The sequence below is a fragment of the Penaeus monodon genome, chromosome 17 (assembly GCF_015228065.2).
Source record: "Penaeus monodon isolate SGIC_2016 chromosome 17, NSTDA_Pmon_1, whole genome shotgun sequence".
Taxonomy (NCBI): domain Eukaryota; kingdom Metazoa; phylum Arthropoda; class Malacostraca; order Decapoda; family Penaeidae; genus Penaeus; species Penaeus monodon.
The window spans coordinates 3,494,357-3,512,338 of record NC_051402.1 but is presented as its reverse complement, the minus strand read 5'-3'; the positions used below and the strand labels follow the sequence as shown (position 1 = coordinate 3,512,338).

Below are 17,982 nucleotides of genomic sequence, written 5' to 3'. Positions count from 1 at the left end.
TCATTACCAGCCCGGCGGCTGTTATGGGCGGTCCTTGTCTCAGAAATTGTGAAGAATGACTTCGGTACCTCTATTGATTGCTTCAGAGAGTGCCAGTGGCTCATACCCTGTGGCGTCTGAGTACCATCTCTGTGAAGCTGCAGGAGGAAGGCACGAGCTGTGACATTACACTTCTGCCTTAAGATTTTTCGGCTCGGTTTTGTGATCATGGGATTTGGAGGCATACCCCTGCCTATGTCTGTCAGCAAGTTCATTCCCTTTGATTCTTATGTGGCTAAAGACCCAGTTTATGATTTTCTTCTATCCTGAGCAAGAATCCTCTGTGCTATAGTGAGTACAATGGTCAGGAGGTAGATGTTGCCTTTGGGTGAGCTTTGCTGTAGACAGTCAATGGTTGCGCTGGAATCTGTATGTATGACCACGGGTCCTTCCCTTAGGGATGCGTGGGCTAGGGCTCCCATGATCGCAACTGTCTCTGCCTGTAGCGGGGGTTGTCTGTTACCCTCATGGATTGCGTGGCATCCCTTGCAGCAAACCGGCGCCTGCAGTGTGGTTTAAGTGATCGACTGATCCATCCGTGAAGTTGGTTTTACTACCCGGAGAAGTGATGGCTACAATGACCCTCTCAGCTTCTGCCCTTTGACTAGGCATAGTGTATTGATTCTCCTTGTAAAACTCATAATAGAGAACTCGATCAAGGTTTGTGCCTACTGCAGGGCTTCAATAAAGTCGGGTTGGGGGGAGTCCATGCCCTTGGCAAGTATTTGTTCTTTGAGCTGAGAGCATATCAACATCCTGGCTGTGTGAGACAGCCAGGGTCTGTTTGTAAACAGCTCGTAGTCTTGTTCTAGGCGTCTGCCTATTTTTTGCCTTATGTTTGTGTTCCTGGGAGCTTAGATGATCTTTGAAAAGAACTGAGCTGCCATTAGATCAATTCATGATTCCAGGGGAAAAAGGTTTGCCTCCATGAGGAGGTTGAGGGCCTTCGACCACTTTGGGACACTCAGAATGATCCTGGCAGCTTCATTTTGAACTGTCTCCAGTTTTTTTTTTCTCTTAATCCCCTAGGCGTCTGACTATTTTTGTCTCATGTTTGTGTTCCTGGGTGTCTGGATGACCTTTGAAAGGAACTGAGCTGCCATTAGATCAGTTCATGAGTTCAGGGGGAGAAGGCCTCCATGAGGAGGTTGAAGGCTTTCGTCCACCTTGGTGCACCGAGAATGATCCTGGCAGTTTCATTTTGAACTGTCTCCAATTTTTCTCTTAATCTTGGCTTTGCTGCAATCAGGGAAACAGAAGCATAGTCCACAATAGAACGGATGTCATGTACATAGAATGATCTAAGTACGTTATGTCTACCTCCTATGTGCCTCCTAGTCATTGCTCTCATGACAGACAGCCTGGCTTTGGTTCGGTCAACCGAGTAGAGGACCTCCTTTTTTAAAGGAGAGGGTCCGGTTAATCCTTACCCCAAGGTATTGGAAGACCTAGACCAACTCCAAGGCCATTCCCTGGATTCTCAGACTTTTACCTTGAATATTTTGTCTCAGAGCCATGACTTTGGATTTGGCTCTAGAGATCTTTAGTCCTGTCCTACAACACTCCTCAGATACAAGGTCCAGACAGCGCTAGGCTCTACTTAGGCAAAAGGTCTTGTAACCATTATGACCGTATTTATTATCGCTAGGTATCGTGGGGCTTTACTTCCTAAAAGGATCGAACGACCAATCAGCTAACGCTGATAAAAGAAATAATAAAGGAGAGTCATGAGACTTTAATGCAGACATTTTTTTTTCTAGTTAGAGTTAGGTGCATTAGGTCACTTTCACTAGCAAATGCCTTCATTAATCTTCACCACCTTTATCAATCAATTCTTAAATTCTGATATTTATAGCTATATCTATCCATTTATCTATGTGTGTGTGATAAAATCATAACATATAATTATATATAAATCAATATATAAATATATATAAACGTATGAATACACACACACACAATATATATATATATTGAGTGATTTATGTTCGGCCTACATTAAGTGTTTCCGAGGCCTCGCGGCCTCCGCGGATCGACAAAGGCCATCGTATTTACATTAGCCATATTTCTCTTACACATTAGTTGATTTCCCCAAAGAAAAGTGGCAGTTGCACACTCCTGAAGGTATTTATGAGGTTGATAAGACTGGAGGAGGGTTGCCACGGTGAACGTTACATATGGTTTCAGATATCCGCTAGTGTCTCTCGAACGGAGACGTGTTTCCGACCTCGGAAGTGTTTTGAAAATACGCTCGTTGCGAGAAACGAGAGAGTACCTTGATTTACGATACAAACAAGCATCATACGATCCCTCCCGTACATGCGTTAGTAAATCCGGCCCCTTGACCGCACCTACTTCTCGCTTTAGTAACACTACACATACTTTTTTTTTTAGCAACATGGAGCACAAGGACTTATTCTCTGTTCTCGCCAAAGTTTCGTGTATGATTTTATGAAGAAAGAAGAAAGGAAGTCAAAAAGTTTATGAGTGAAAGTGGAGAAAATAGGAGACTTACGTGGTTTCAATAAGCTCGTGAGGGAGTTATAACTGGAGGACAGCTGCGGTTTCTACGAATTTCACAGGATGAACAAGGAGCATTTTTATAAGTTGTTTAATCTTGTGAGGTGAGAAGGGCAATTCAAGCAGACCAAAACTTGCCATTAACACTTCGACATGTAGCAACGGGTAAGTGTTAAGTAGTTCTTAATTATTCATCTTTTATATATGATTTTGCTGTTGCCTACATGTAATTATTATGATGTCTGTCTATAGTTAGCAAATCATGTAACAGAGCTTGTTTATTACTTACATACATTCAGATTTCAGTACAAATATTTCAGTATATGTGAAGTAATGACAATGCTGGTATTGACCATAGTGACTAGTAATGTGCAGTAAACCAAAAATGCTCCTAAGATTATAAAATTTGTTTGGTCATGTAGGCACAAAGAAGTCACCTACATTTTAAAACAAAATTCACTAGTTGGAGTAAAATTCCTGATACTCTTGTAGTGGGGGTGGATAAAGGCTAATAACAAAAGGCACAATACATAAGGGGCAATTTACATTTTCACCCAACCAACGATTTTCTGATGTACTTTGGTGATACATGCGGGGCTTTGATATTTCCCATCACAAATTTCTCTTTTCAAGTTGTGCCTACTCTCTTATAGGGGGGACAGTTAGAAATCAGGGATTTTGGGTGGGGGAGCATAAAACCGTTTCAAATTATTAGGCAATGCTAGGCTAGGTTTTAAGTGGGCAATTTACCATTTCCTATAATAAACAATTTTGTGATGTGGATTATGTCTTTCTGGTTATACATGCGATGTTTTAATTTATATTATACCAAATTTCCCACATTTCCCCAAGATCATTGGGGATGATGGGGGGGGGGGGGACATAACTCGAAAACTAGACATTTGCGACGGGAAAGAGGTACAAAATTAAAGCACTGCATCGACTGCCATGAAAATATAACGCACATCAAAAAATTGCGGGTTGGGTGACTATAAATTTACCAAATAATGCTTTCATAACTTAGGGAGGGGGAATGGAAAAAGTTAATTCCAGGGGGATGAATTCCCTCCCTGCTCCTTAATAAATCTAGGTATGATGTAGAGGAAAATTTGTAGGCCTTTAGTTCTACGCTTCCTTTAGCCTCGGCATTGGTTAGAGTCACAGTGGGTATAACAATAAGGTTTACCTACGGGTGGAAACAACATTAGTTTTTTCTTATTAAACTATTTAACAAGTATACTACAGTAATGATTCTCTTTCACTTTCAGGAGAATCACGTCGTTCACTGATGTATCAGTACAGGATAAGCCATTGTCAGATCTCGAGGATTATTCCTGAAGTGTGTAAAGCCATTTACGACACTATGAAAGGCAATACTTTCAGCTGCTATCAACATCTGAAGGGTGACAAGATGTAGCAAGTGCTTTCAGTACACTCTGGAGCATTGATGGCAAGCGATTTTTGATGCAATGGCCGACAGATACTACGATAATAAGGCTCACCGCAGCGTTATCATGCTTGCTTGGTTAATGCTTTGTATGTTGACCAGCACCACTTGCACGACCTTGTGGCTCAAGCCCCAAGGCCGTGCAAGTGATGCTGGTCAAGGAGCAGCTGTGAATCCTCCATAATTATCTCAGGGTAAAATGTGAAGCAACTGCACAGACTGAGTTGTTAGATAATGAAAATCATGCTGCAGGAATTAGACTACAGTAAGGTGTTGAAGGATTGCAGGTTAGGAAGAGTAAGACATATATTTTCTCTCTCTCTCTCATCTGTTACAAATACCATGGCAGGAGAGGATGGCTCTACATCAGAAGGAAAGTTTTGATTGGGAGTATTCTGTTTTTTGTTTTTTGTTTTTTTTTTCTTTCTTTCTTTCTTTTTTTTTTTTTTTTTTTAAGTAATAATGTCGACTGTTCACTGATGTTTGCTAAAATGTTTATATTTTTTTGTATAAATTCATCTTCGTTGAAATTAGAAGGTTGGTAGTATTGTCATGTTTGTTTATTGTAGTTATAAGCTTTGTGTTTTATAATATTGTAATTTGAAAGATATTGTCGATTTTTCAGACCCGAGGATAGAATCCAGGTGGATTTCGAAACTAGTCTCATTTTCAATAAATCTAGTTTTTTGTATTGTGAATTTTTCTTCCATTGTCGATTTTGTAATATCTTGTTTATTGTCTAAGAAGTGTTACTGATTCTACTATATGTTTTGTGATAATATAAATTTGTGTATTTATGTATGGTTATTTATCTCCTTGTTATTTTCCATGCAATTTTTGTTCTATTTCATGTATTTAATGTTTTTTAACTACAATTTTGATGTCCATGAAATAGCTTAAATAATGTTCGATAAACAATAGTTCCTTGAATATTTTCTGAATTGGTGTTCAAGCTAACCATAAAACTAAAGTATGTTCTCATATTTACAGTGTCACTTTTGAAAAGACCAAGATTTAAATGTTTACTCAATGTTCATATAATTAATTAAAAATATAATAGTACTGCAACCTTTTCTTTATCGGCTTCTTAAATGCTACATATATCATAGGCTTGCCATTAAGTACCAAAGAAACATATGGGATCAATTACTTGTAAGATATATATATATATATATATATATATATATATATACACACACACACGTACACGTGTATATGCATATAGAGAAATATATATATGTGTGTATATATATATACATAAATATACATATATATAAGCATATACATACACACATATTTGTATGGTCAATGGTTGGAAGAAATAAATGCTAGACATCAAAGGTCATATAGCACTATGGTAAAATATTGTGGTGAAAAGGATAAAAATAAGTTTGCACTTAGGACAAGATTTATTAGTTGTTAAAGGTTGTAGGATAGAATGGTCGGGAAAAGGTTAGGTGGGGGGCTGAAAATGGAGTACGACGATTTGGAAAAGTGGAAGTGATTAAGGGTATAGGGCGATTAAATCAAATAGAAAGTATGTGTCTGAGGGAGGGAGGGTAACTATGATGAAAACTGCAAAGGAGCCATTGTGAAACAATCAGTGGGTAATACAAATAGAAAAAGCTAGAGAATGTGATAAGGGAACAGGGAAGGTGAAGTATGAGGAAGAATGTCAAGAGTGGAGGCATCCGGAGTAAGGACACTGTTGTGACAAGGAAGTCACGTGAGCATCTAGGTGCGATGTGGTTAAGGTAAAAGGGAAGGAAGAGGAAATGGGGATGCACATGGAGTAGAGGATGGGGTGTAATTTGGGAGAATGGGAGGAAGAAGAAAGGGGAACTTGAGGATGGATATCGGCAATTACTTTGACTGTAGAGCAAATTGGAATAAAGGTATTGGCGGGTGGATGAGGGAGCGGAGCATTCTCTTGAGTCATCTTTAGGAAGTTTTGGAGGTCTTCAAGAATTTCTGGAGGGGAGGTTTGAGAAACAAAGGTCTTCTGAGGAGAAGAGGGAATAGATGTCCGAGGAGCAGATGGAGAGGTGGGTGTAAGAGAGGGTGTGGTAGAAGACAATGGGATTGCCTAGTACGACAGGTAGAGTGAGGAGGAGGTAGGTAGTGGGGAAGCAGTAGAGATTGGGGTATCTGGATTTAGACTGGAAGAGGCATTTGATTGGGGGAGAGATGAAGTAGAGATAGGATGGTTTTGGACAGTTTTGGAATATGTAGAAAGAGAAAAACCTTGGCGTGCTTTTCTAGCTTCGTGTAGTGAGGAATAGTTTGAATCTGAGAACTACTACATCAAAATCGAGCTTGTAGGCAGGGCAGCTCCTATAAAAAAAAATGTTATGGGAGCCACCACAATTGGCACATGTGCATTATTGAACAGAGCAATCTGAACGGTCATGACCAGGGTTGGGCACATAGAGGGCTGCGGACTGTGGAACGACAATGTTTTCCTGGGTGACCAAAATGCCAACATTTTTTACATTGACAGGGAAGAGGTTGATATGATCGAACAGGGCAGGACACTCCACCAATATAAACTTCATGGGGATGTTGTGTCTACGGAAAGAATATTGTAAGGATGAAGAGTAGTAATAAGGGGGGGAGGGCATAGGCTATAACAAAGATTGTAGCAGGTTTAAAGGTTTGGTTTGATTCCATTTGTTACAATGGTGTGACATATTGTCTGTTTCATTTTTCTTCTAAATGCCCCGTGTATGCAAGGAATGGCCGGGGTTACCATCCACTGGCGGCGAGGGATTTGAACGCAGGTCAGCAATATTGGTGGATTTTCAGAATGGATAGAAATGACAGCAAACAGCGAGCAGAGAGAGAGAGAATCAGTATCAGTGGTCGGAGCCTTGGTCAAGGGAGAGGCAGTGGTAAGGAAAGCAGAGAAATGTACCCCTCCACATCTAGATATTGTTACTCCCTACCCTGTAATGTTCAAGATATAAAAGCAAGAGGTCGTTCACCTTTGTTTAACACGTCTAAAATGACTACTTCAGAGGCATCACATTCAAAGTAAGGTTATTAATTAATGGCTGGAGTTTGTCTGAAACTGGGAATCCATTTCACTCTTGAGATGAGTGAAGGCCTCTATATTCTGTTTACCCAGTGGAAAAAGTAATATTAATTAATGGCAGGATTTTGTCCGTAAAATTTGGTATCCATTTTGCATAACAGGCAAACATTCTAACTGCTTTCTTTAGTGCCCCAAGACTTCACAGGGGAAGAATATCTTGTAAAGGTTCGAACCTCTCAGGATCAGGTTTTATTATACCATAGTCAACACAGTAACTAAGGACATTAATTGAGAACATAGACGTTATGGTCTTTGATTCATTTAGAGTCAGTGTATTGTCACTAATAACTCTGAGAACTTCATGTTCCTCTTGATTATGAGCAGCAACTGTAATATTATCAAGATAAGGAAGAATGTCTTTCAGATTCTCTTGCTGAACTCCATTTGTGACCCCAAATGAAACTCTACAAAATTGAGTAGGCATTTAATTCTGTGTACAAGTTGACTGTATGGGAATAATCAATGTAGTCTTTTTATATCTGCTGGTAGGGTCTTTTGCACTACAACTTGAGTATACCATGGGGAAGTACTAGGTTCTATAATACCTTCAGATAGTAGATGGACAATTTCTTCACCAATAAAAATTGTATCATTATCTTCAAATAAGATTTTATCATAGCACAAAACCTGTTCATTAAGCTCTAAATCTACTTATGAATACCCTCTACAACTTCTATTTAGTGAAGTTTGAGCCATTGTTATATCTCTGTTCATGCAATAGACTTTTAGTTTCAGTTCCAAAGCAGTATTCGCACTAATAAATCTTTCCAAGCTGCAGGAATCTATTAATGCATGAAACTTTTTTTCCCATTTACTGACACAACAGCTGCTGTGTAAAAAAAAAAAAAAAAAAAAAAAAAAAAGTGAAAAACTAGTGACAGCTAACACTGTAGGAGAGAACAAAGCTGTCGATGTACCTGAGTGAACACTTGCTAATAACTTCGGCCGACATATCTTAGTAAAGTGGCCCTTCTTTCCACAAGACTTCACATGCTGGACATACTTTCCTGTTATGAGGAGAGTTGCCACACAGTAAAAGCAGTGACAAGTGTCCTGTTGTGGAATTTCTTCAGCCTGAGGTTGTTAAGGAGTAATGGCTGTAGGAACATTGGAGAAGCATAGCATCAGCATTACATTAGGCTAGATCCAGTGAATAGACTTGACTACAGGCACTTTCTAAATCAAGGGTCTTGTTCTCTAAAAGAGATATTATTAGGGGTGAAGCAGTGCTATTAGTGAATGGTTAATGGTTAAAATCAAACATAAAGGTGTTAGACATCTAAGGTCAAGTAGCAGTATAGGAAGGTATAGTACTGGAAAGAGTAGGGAGAGGGGTTGAGTAAATGATTATTTGCTATGGGTAAGGGAGGCAAGTAGACATGATATCCATAATGAAGAGTGGAGAGGATCAAAGTAACATGAAGATGGAGGAGAGTTTTGTGATCTGAGCCCCAGAACATATGGGAGAGAGTCTAAGATTCAGAGCTTTTTCTTTAATGTAAAAGATATGGTCTCGCCAGGAGAATTTGTATCCAAAAATAACGCCAAGGAATTTGCTAGAAGAATGGTATTACAGTGGAGCACCATACAAGAAGAGTGGAGGTTGGGGACCTACACATGCGCAAGAAAAAAGGTAGAAAAACGATAGCCATAGATTTTTATGACCGGGCTCCTGATGGTAGAACTGAAACAATGGCATTAACAGCAAGACCTGGAAATTGCATTTGGGGAGGATGGACTTTATAAAGACACCCATGTTTCTGCGTATGCCTAGGGAAAACAATATTTGGGGAATATGGTACCGCCATGTGGTATCATACGAGTATGCTTTTTTTAAGTCAAAGAATATGGCTAATACAGAGTCATGGCTTGCAAATGCAGATGTAGTAGTTTGCACAAGCAACTAGTTAGACCGAGGGGGACAGTAATCTTGAGGAAGTGTACCCAATTTATTGTCTTTCAAGAATGGGAGGATAAGAGCTCGCCATTGAGAAGGAAAAATTCCTATCATCCATATGTGGTTGAAAATAGTTAATAGGAAGGTAAGGCACACCATCAGGGCCTTCATGGGTGATGCAGCACAACTGTAAGGCAACGTGGAGTTCAAAGGAAGAAAAAGGAGCATTATAGAACTCAGTAGAGGACAGGGTGAAGATGATGGGGGTGCATTCACTAGTGGCACGTAATGGAAGAGACATATGGAGGATGGGGCTGGATGGGGGAATGTTTGCCTAATAGTGTATCGATCCGACCCCAGATAGCTGAGATAGATGTAGGTGTAATTGAGGAAAAAATTTGCCAGCTACGTGTTTTAACGTTTCGGATTGTAAAATTAATACAGGTGAATGCTCTTTTAAAGAAGACAAGGATTGATAGCTGATTAGTTATCATTTGTAGCAATAACTGCTCCAAACTGTGTGATTTAAGCAAATTGCTTTGATGCAATCAGAATTCCACCATGGACACACTTAGAGATATAAGGTCTTGAGGTTTTGGAAATGGCTGTAGAGCCAGCTCTTAGAGCTGTACTTGTGAAACGTTGTATATCTGAAATGGACGAGAAGGGAGATGGAGGAATAGCAAATAGCGAAATGAAAGTACACCATGGAGGATTAGGAAGTGGGACATATGAAGTAGGATATATGTGGACTGGAAAGTAGTTTAGAACTAACCAATGGGTCTAAATAGAGAGAAAGGGAGCATAGAGAGAGGTTAAAGCATGAAAACAATTGTGTGTTCATGTCGGAGTGTGAATTAAGAATAATAAGGAGAGTTGTGATGAGGAAGCATACTAGGGATTGACCACCGGAGGTAATGGTGGAATCACCCCCTAAAGAGTGTGGAAGCAGTTAAAATTCCCACCTATGAGGAAAGGTGGCTGGAGTTGGGAAGCTAGAGTTTCAAAGGCAACAAAGTCAATGAGGTGGGGGAGAGGAGAATTAGAGTGAAATAATCTGTGATCCAGTGGCAAAGAAAGATGTAAATAATTGTGCAAGGGACAGTGATTTAAAAAGAAGGTATAACATATGGTGTTGTCTAATGTATAAGTGTAGCGATCTAAACCGTCGTTACAGTGCGCAATGAGCCGAAGACGCTCGTTGACGGGGTTAAGACCTCTTTATATGTCCTTTTTACATTGGTGGAATGGTAGCGTGGGAAAATTTAATGGTCTTATGGGAAAATGGATTTGATCATTTATAATGAAACGGTTAACTCTTTTTGGTTATTTGTAAAGGGAAGGCAGGTATTGCTTCGAAGGATCGTTAAAAGAAATCCACACAGGATAGACGAAATATTCCCCTTTATTACGTAAATCCACACAGGCACGCAATACTGCAGAACTTAACTCAGATGAGGGGTAAAAAGGGGCTGCCGATCCATTCGTCTGCTCTGCCGCCTGTTCTCTGCTTTCCGAACTGCCTCTGCTCCTTCCTTTCACGGTCGTGCACCTTTCCGGTCTGCCTCTCCGAATTCCGCTCTCGCCAAGACTCCCCCCCGACCTTGCCTTGCCTGCCCTGTGCCCGAGGCTGTCACGGAATTCCAGGCGAACGATCTCGGACGGTAGTTCAGAGGGCGAAGTGATAGGAGAAGGGGTCGTTTGTCGGGTCAACGCTGTGAGACCTTTGAACTGTAATCTGTCTCGCTACATAAGCATAGACGAGATATAATGGGAGTGTGAGAAAGAGACAAAATAGTAGTTAGGGACTGTTATAGGAGAATGTGGAAGAAAAGTCTCTCGGAGGCAGATAATGGATGGGTTACAAAAATGTAACGAAGCTAGGTCTGTGAGAATGGAAACTGTGCATATTCCAATGTTAATAAGTTAATCGACGAGTGATAACAATGTGTGTTAGAGAATTTGAAGGGGAATGAGCTAAGGGATGAGTTAAGGAATGAGAGGGGGAGGTGGTGTAGTATCAGGAGGTGGAGGATCCAGGGAATGGCATTGTTGTGACATAAGAGGGATTCATGTGTGTATCCAAGAGGGAGTGGATGGGATAGTGGGGATGGATGGCGGTAGAGCTGGGGGGATGGGGTGTGTTGAGAGGAGGTATGAGGAAGGGGTGTAGGGGTATTATGAGGAGGAGGAAAATGGATATTTGTAGTCACTTTGAGTATGGAACGAGAGGGACTTGTGAAATTAGAGGCTGATAAAGTGTTTCTGTGTTGATTTGGGACTCGAGCAGATTGTTCTGAATATCTTCAAGAGTTGCTGCAATGGAGTTGGATGGGGACATCTTGGGGGGAAGGGAGGGGTAGAACGAGCGATTTTATTGAAGTAGCGAGTAAGGGGAAAACCTCGTCGACATGCTTACTGTCTGGCTTCGCACAGAGTGATGCCAAGCCTGAATAATGAGAGTTGTCACCTCAAACTCAAACTTGTAGGTGGGGCAGCCCCCATGAAATACGTTATGGGGGCCACCACAATGGCACGTGCATGATGGATTAGGACCAGGTTATCAGGCTGTGGAACAGCAGTGTTTGGCAGGACGGCCTAGATAACAACAATTCTAACATTGGCGGGGAGGAGGTTAATGTAGTCGGACAGGGAGGGATACATGAAAGGGAAGGTCATTTACGTGGACAGTATTCTCGTCATCTCAGAATCCCTGCTGATATAAAGGATGAAACCAGAGTTAAATCAAACAACCACCGCAACCACCTCACTCACGCAATAGATCTTCCCTCCCAGTCACCCACTTTTGGTTAGTTTTACCATATTGATTGTTACTGTTTATGTATATTTTATTTCAATTAGATGCTTATATTATGTATATGTATGTGTGTGTATATATAAGTATATGTATATATGTGTTTATATGTGCACACACACACACACACATATATATATATATATATATATATATATATATATATATACAAGTATGAATATATATGTATGCATTTATATACATATGTATGTATATATAGGTGTATACATACATACATATACATGCACACAGATATATACAATATATATATAGATATATATATATATATATATATATATATATATATATATATATATATGCGATAGATATATATACACACAAAAACAGATATATATATACATATATACATACATATATGTGTGTGTGTGTGTGTGTGTGTGAATGTGTATACATATATGTGTATGTGTGTATATATATGTATATATATATATAAATACATATATATATATATATATATATATATATATATATATATATATATATATATAAATGCATATATATATATATATATATATATATATATAAATATATATATATATATATATATATATATATGTATGTATGTATAAAGAACTTATAATACTGCTAGTTCTCCTAAAGTATAGCAGGTTTGAGTTTTTGATACAGGTTCAGAAATCAGAGGTAAAGTTTCTTGGCTGTTGTATTTCACTTACACACACACACACACACATACCACACACACTCATATATATATATATTATATATATATATATATATATAATTATATATATATATATATATATTACATATATATAAATATATATATATATATATATATATATATATATATATATATATATATATATATATATATATATAAATATATATATATATATATATATATATATATATATATATATATATATATATATATATATCTTTGTTTCTTTTTCGTTCTTTATCCATATTATACAGTTTCTGTAGTTTCTACCTTTTTGAAATATACGTAAATTTCTTAATATTTCCACTCACACACAAAATCCAAATGTCAGAAACAGGATAATCGAGAATAGAGATACTAACTAGCAACATAGGAAATAGTTGGTGGCTATTTTACCGACCAGCAACATTCATCCCGGATTTGCCGTAGGACTTCGCTCATGGTGGGGATTCCTCAGCCGGGTTCTGGCCGGTGGTGCCTCAGCTGAGTCTGTTCGGCGGCCGTGAGGGCTGGGCAGAACACGCTTTGATCAGTTAGTTTTGGTAATGATATAAAAGTTATACATGTTATAGTTGATACTAATATCGTTATTATTATTATTTATTGATCCCCACACACACACACATATAAGTATATATATGTATATATAATATATGTATGTATGTATATATACATATATTGCACACACACACATATATTGTTATATAATATATATATATATATATATATATATATATATATATATATATATATATATATATATAGAGAGAGAGAGAGAGAGAGAGAGAGAGAGAGAGAGAGAGATAATATATATGTATGCCTGTATATTATATATATATATATATATATATATATATATATATATATATATATATATATGCACACGCACACATACATATTATGCAAGCCTTCAGTGCATTGAATATTGATTGTCTGATTTTATATGACTTTTTTTCTAGAGGGACAACTTCTTATTCAATTATTGTTCTTTTTATGTCCATTGATTTACTTGTTCATTTGCATAGCGCTCTACGTTATTTGTATTTCAGAGTATACACAACATTTATACGGGCAATTGTATTGTCTATTTCAGAAACAATAGATATTGATTTTACTTGGAATAGGATACACGATTTCATAAACCAGTCAACTGATTATCATTTACAAATTATATCTAATGGTTCTCACGGATATCTATACGTTTCTGGTCCGATATGTTTTATGCTATTGACGAAATTTTGAATTGTGGGTTTAAAATATCTATAATAAAATTACCAAAATTTGTATATTGTCCTTCAAAAACGATTTGTATATCATCAATAATAGTTTAATAAGTGTGGAATTAAACGCAATTAACTCTGCACATGCGCAAAGGAAGAATCCCAGGAGAATTCCCGCTTGACAGACATTTATTTCTGGCTTAAAAACACATGCCAAATGAGCATAATTAATCAAACCAAGAACAGTGTTGATACATCATGATTAGGTCCATTCACCAGTACGCACTCCTGATTTGATAGCTATAGTTACTCAAATCCATGAGATGGTTGAATTGCCTCTACAACACTAAAAAACACCTAACTGTCACATACTGATGAACAAATTCGCATTTCCTGTCAAAAATGTATTTGAAAATTCATCAATATATATTTTTATAAGTTGTGGGATATTCAAACTGCAAATATAACTCTCAACATTGAAAGGAAAGAAAATCCCACAGAGAATTCCAGAATTTACAGACAATGTTATTTCCTGGTTGGAAAAACATTCCCAACTTATGCAATATATTAATCAAATCAAGAAGAAAGCTGTTAATAACATCATGATTAGGTTTCAAATTCAAAGTACAAACTTCCTGATTTTATACTATAGTTACTTCAAAATCCCATGGACATTTGTTATCATGACCTTCGCTAGCAACACCCTGAAAAAACTACCTTAAGGGCCTGTCACATTAATCTGTTCTGTCCATGGATCCCTTTACAGAACTGGATGCTGCCCATTCTGTAAACGGATCCGAGATGAAAAATCCCTCTGCAGCGCGAAAACGCTCTGTCGGTATTTCATCCCTGCCTAGAGCTGAAAGATATTGCCGAAACAAAAACTATAATATAATTACTGGTAAACTCATTACTTAGAATCTTATAAAAATGATATATCATGATAAAAACAAACTTGATTATTAGACACAAAGATATATTGCATCGAACAACGATGTCTCATTAAATGTTTATAGATAATTCGGATAAACGTTCATTTGACTAACGAACATAAACATTAACCCACTTCGACACGCCAAAAGCATGGAGCTCTCCGGAAGTTATTTACGCCTTGTTGGATGAAGTGAAAGTCAAAGAGCCGTTGTGGAACACCAGTCATAAGGATTATAAAAGCAGGGATGTGGAAAGAACATTAATGGATGAAATAAGCAATGAATACCCGAGCTACGCACATCAACTCTCCACAAATATGCATATTTCACTTTTCCTGATCTTGTTAGTTTTACCTCACATTCATAATCTAAAATATAGGTAAATCTTAAATATAGGTAAAATCTTAGTTTAGTAATGGTATACAGCAGTAAGTCATATCATATTAGTGTCCGAAGGGACACAGAATATAGTGTGACCAAACCCTCTCTGTAGCAGACCAGACTTCGGCAATCCTATCTGGGGATCCTAGGACAGAATAAACTAGTGTAACCTTCGCTTTACCCATGCCCCGCGATCACACACGAGAAGGAGCTCTCGGAGAAAACTCCCGCTAATATAAATTGATAATATAAATATCTCATTTTTGTTTGACGCCTTCACTTCGGTTGTCTATAATATTTATAGGCTATTTGAAGCCATTCATATAATTTTATTTGTACTGACACTGATATACATTGGCATGATATAATAGTAGCATACATGTGTATATATATTTTATACTTCTGTAGCAAACGTTGCTTTATTGACATCAGCATATAATATGAAACTTGTAGAGGGTGAATGCTAATTGCCATTACACAGATACCCGCTTTTAAATGTAAAACAGCAGATTTACTGATAATCGCACGACTCGTGCGCCTGGCAGTGTCTTGCGTCTTCTATGAAAGTACTGTGGATTTGAATTAACGGCTCAAGAGAAATGCTACTTGTTAGTCTGAGAGATTTTAATACGAAGAGAGTAATGATCGATATATATTTGAAATAGTGTGTTGTAGATATGTTCCTACGAAAGTGTATTAATCTGTGGAACTGAAGGAATTGGTACGAAAATCTCCCCCCAAAATCCCTGGCCTGTTGTTGTCGTTGGGGGGGCTTAGGAGACAAGGACTGAGACCCAATGCTGGGGATCTCCCTTGCCTTGAGCCTCAGCCCTCAGCTCATCTAATTTTGCAGTCTTTTCCCTCTCCCCTTCTCCAACCTCTTCTACTTTCCGTTTCCTAAGGTGTGAGAGCCGTGTTAAAAGGATGAAAAGCTGTCTTTGTGCCAGTCCTGAACGGCCTGGGGAAGCCATGGGCACGCCCTGACCTTATCATCTCAGAATCCCTGCTGATACAGAGGTTGAAACCCAAGTTAAATCACACAACCACCTTATTCACACAATAGATCTTCCCTCCCAACCACCCACTTTTGGTTAGTTTTACCATATTGATTGTTAGTGTGTATGTATATAAGTTATTTTATTTCAATTAGATGCTTATATTATATGATTATTTTATGTTTTTTACTTTTTTTGTCTATGTATATATTGTTTTCTTTTACGTTTTTTGTATTTACAATTGTGTGTGTATTCTTTTTAAATTCAGAACCAGATACATGTAATAATTATTGTCTAATTGACTTTTTGGATCTTTTTGACAGTACTGATGATGGAGATCTTGTTATACCTCCGAAACGTCTAATAAACATGAAATTCTTCACGACTGTATTAGTCTGCCTATTCATACTTACAATACGACGCCTGAGGGGCAAATCTATTATGGAATATATATATATATATATATATATATATATATATATATATATATATATGTGTGTGTGTGTGTGTGTGTGTGTGTGTGTGTGTGTGTGTGTGTGTGTGTGTGTGCATATACACTCATATACATACATACATACACACACGCACACACACACACACACACACACACACACACACACACACACACACACATATATATAATATATATATATATATATATATATATATATATATATATATATATACATATATATATATAATTTATTTATTTATTTATATTATATATATATATGTGTGGGTGGGTGGGTGAGTGGGTGGGTATATATGTGTGTGTGCGTGCGAGAGAGAGAGAGAGAAAGTGTGTATACACACACGCACACACTCACACACTTATATATATATATATATATATATATATATATATATATATATATATTTATATATATATATAAATGTGTGTGTATGTGTGCGTGAGTGTGTGTGTGTGTGTGTGTATGTGTGTGTGTGTGTGTGCGTGTGTGTGGGTATATATGTGTGTGTGCGAGAAAGAGAGAGAGAGAGAGAAAGTGTGTATACACACACTCACACACTTATATATATATATATATATATATATATATATATATATATATATATATATATATATATATATTTATTTATTTATTTATTTATTTATTTATTTATTTATCCATTTATTTATTTATCTATTTATTATGTGTGTGTGTATATATATATACATATGTGTGTGTACAGTATATACACATGTGTATATATACATATGTATATACACATATGTACATATACATATAAATATACGTATATAAATATATAAACACATATATACATATACATATAGTTATACATATACATATATACACAGACATACATATACATACATATATATATATATATATATATATATATATATATATATATATATATATATTTATTTATTTATTTATATGTAAGTGTATATGTGCGTGTGTGTGTGTCTCATTCTATCAGTACTATATTTGAACTAATTGTATCATTTACCTATGCAGCAGTCAGAATCCCTTCGCATGTGTTACACCCAATGCCAAGCAAATAAGGTCGCTAAACATCTTCAAATACATCTCTTGTATTGCGAAGATATTCATTCTCATTCATACCTTTTCTACATTTGTCATAATAGAGACGGTTCATCTTCAAGGAAAATTTGTGAACTAGAGAACAAGCCGCAGAAAAACAGGGGAACACACACAAAAATACACATAAAAAGGTGAAAAGGGGGCTGCCCCTACGCTCATTCCCGAGGTCCGTTCAGGTCGACCCTTGACGGGGAAAATCCCGACCCGAGTCTTCCTATAGATGCTACGAACTCAGGATGTATAGGCGGTAAAATAAGTCCTTTATGTTTTCGAATTGAAGATAAAACCGCTTTCCTAAAATTTTTATAAGTAAATTTCTTAACTTCTTATCTATACAAGTATCTGGGTTTTGTTTATGATATATGAAG

The 17,982-nt window shown here is 37.1% G+C and overlaps 1 long non-coding RNA gene across 1 annotated transcript; it reads left to right on the top strand.

Annotated features, from left to right (window-relative positions):
• The first annotated feature begins 2,216 nt into the window (after window positions 1-2,216).
• Window positions 2,217-4,803, top strand: LOC119583892. The gene is made up of 2 exons (XR_005229743.1): window positions 2,217-2,724; window positions 3,828-4,803. It is a non-coding gene; the product is annotated as an uncharacterized LOC119583892 (long non-coding RNA).
• The last annotated feature ends 13,179 nt before the right edge of the window (window positions 4,804-17,982 follow it).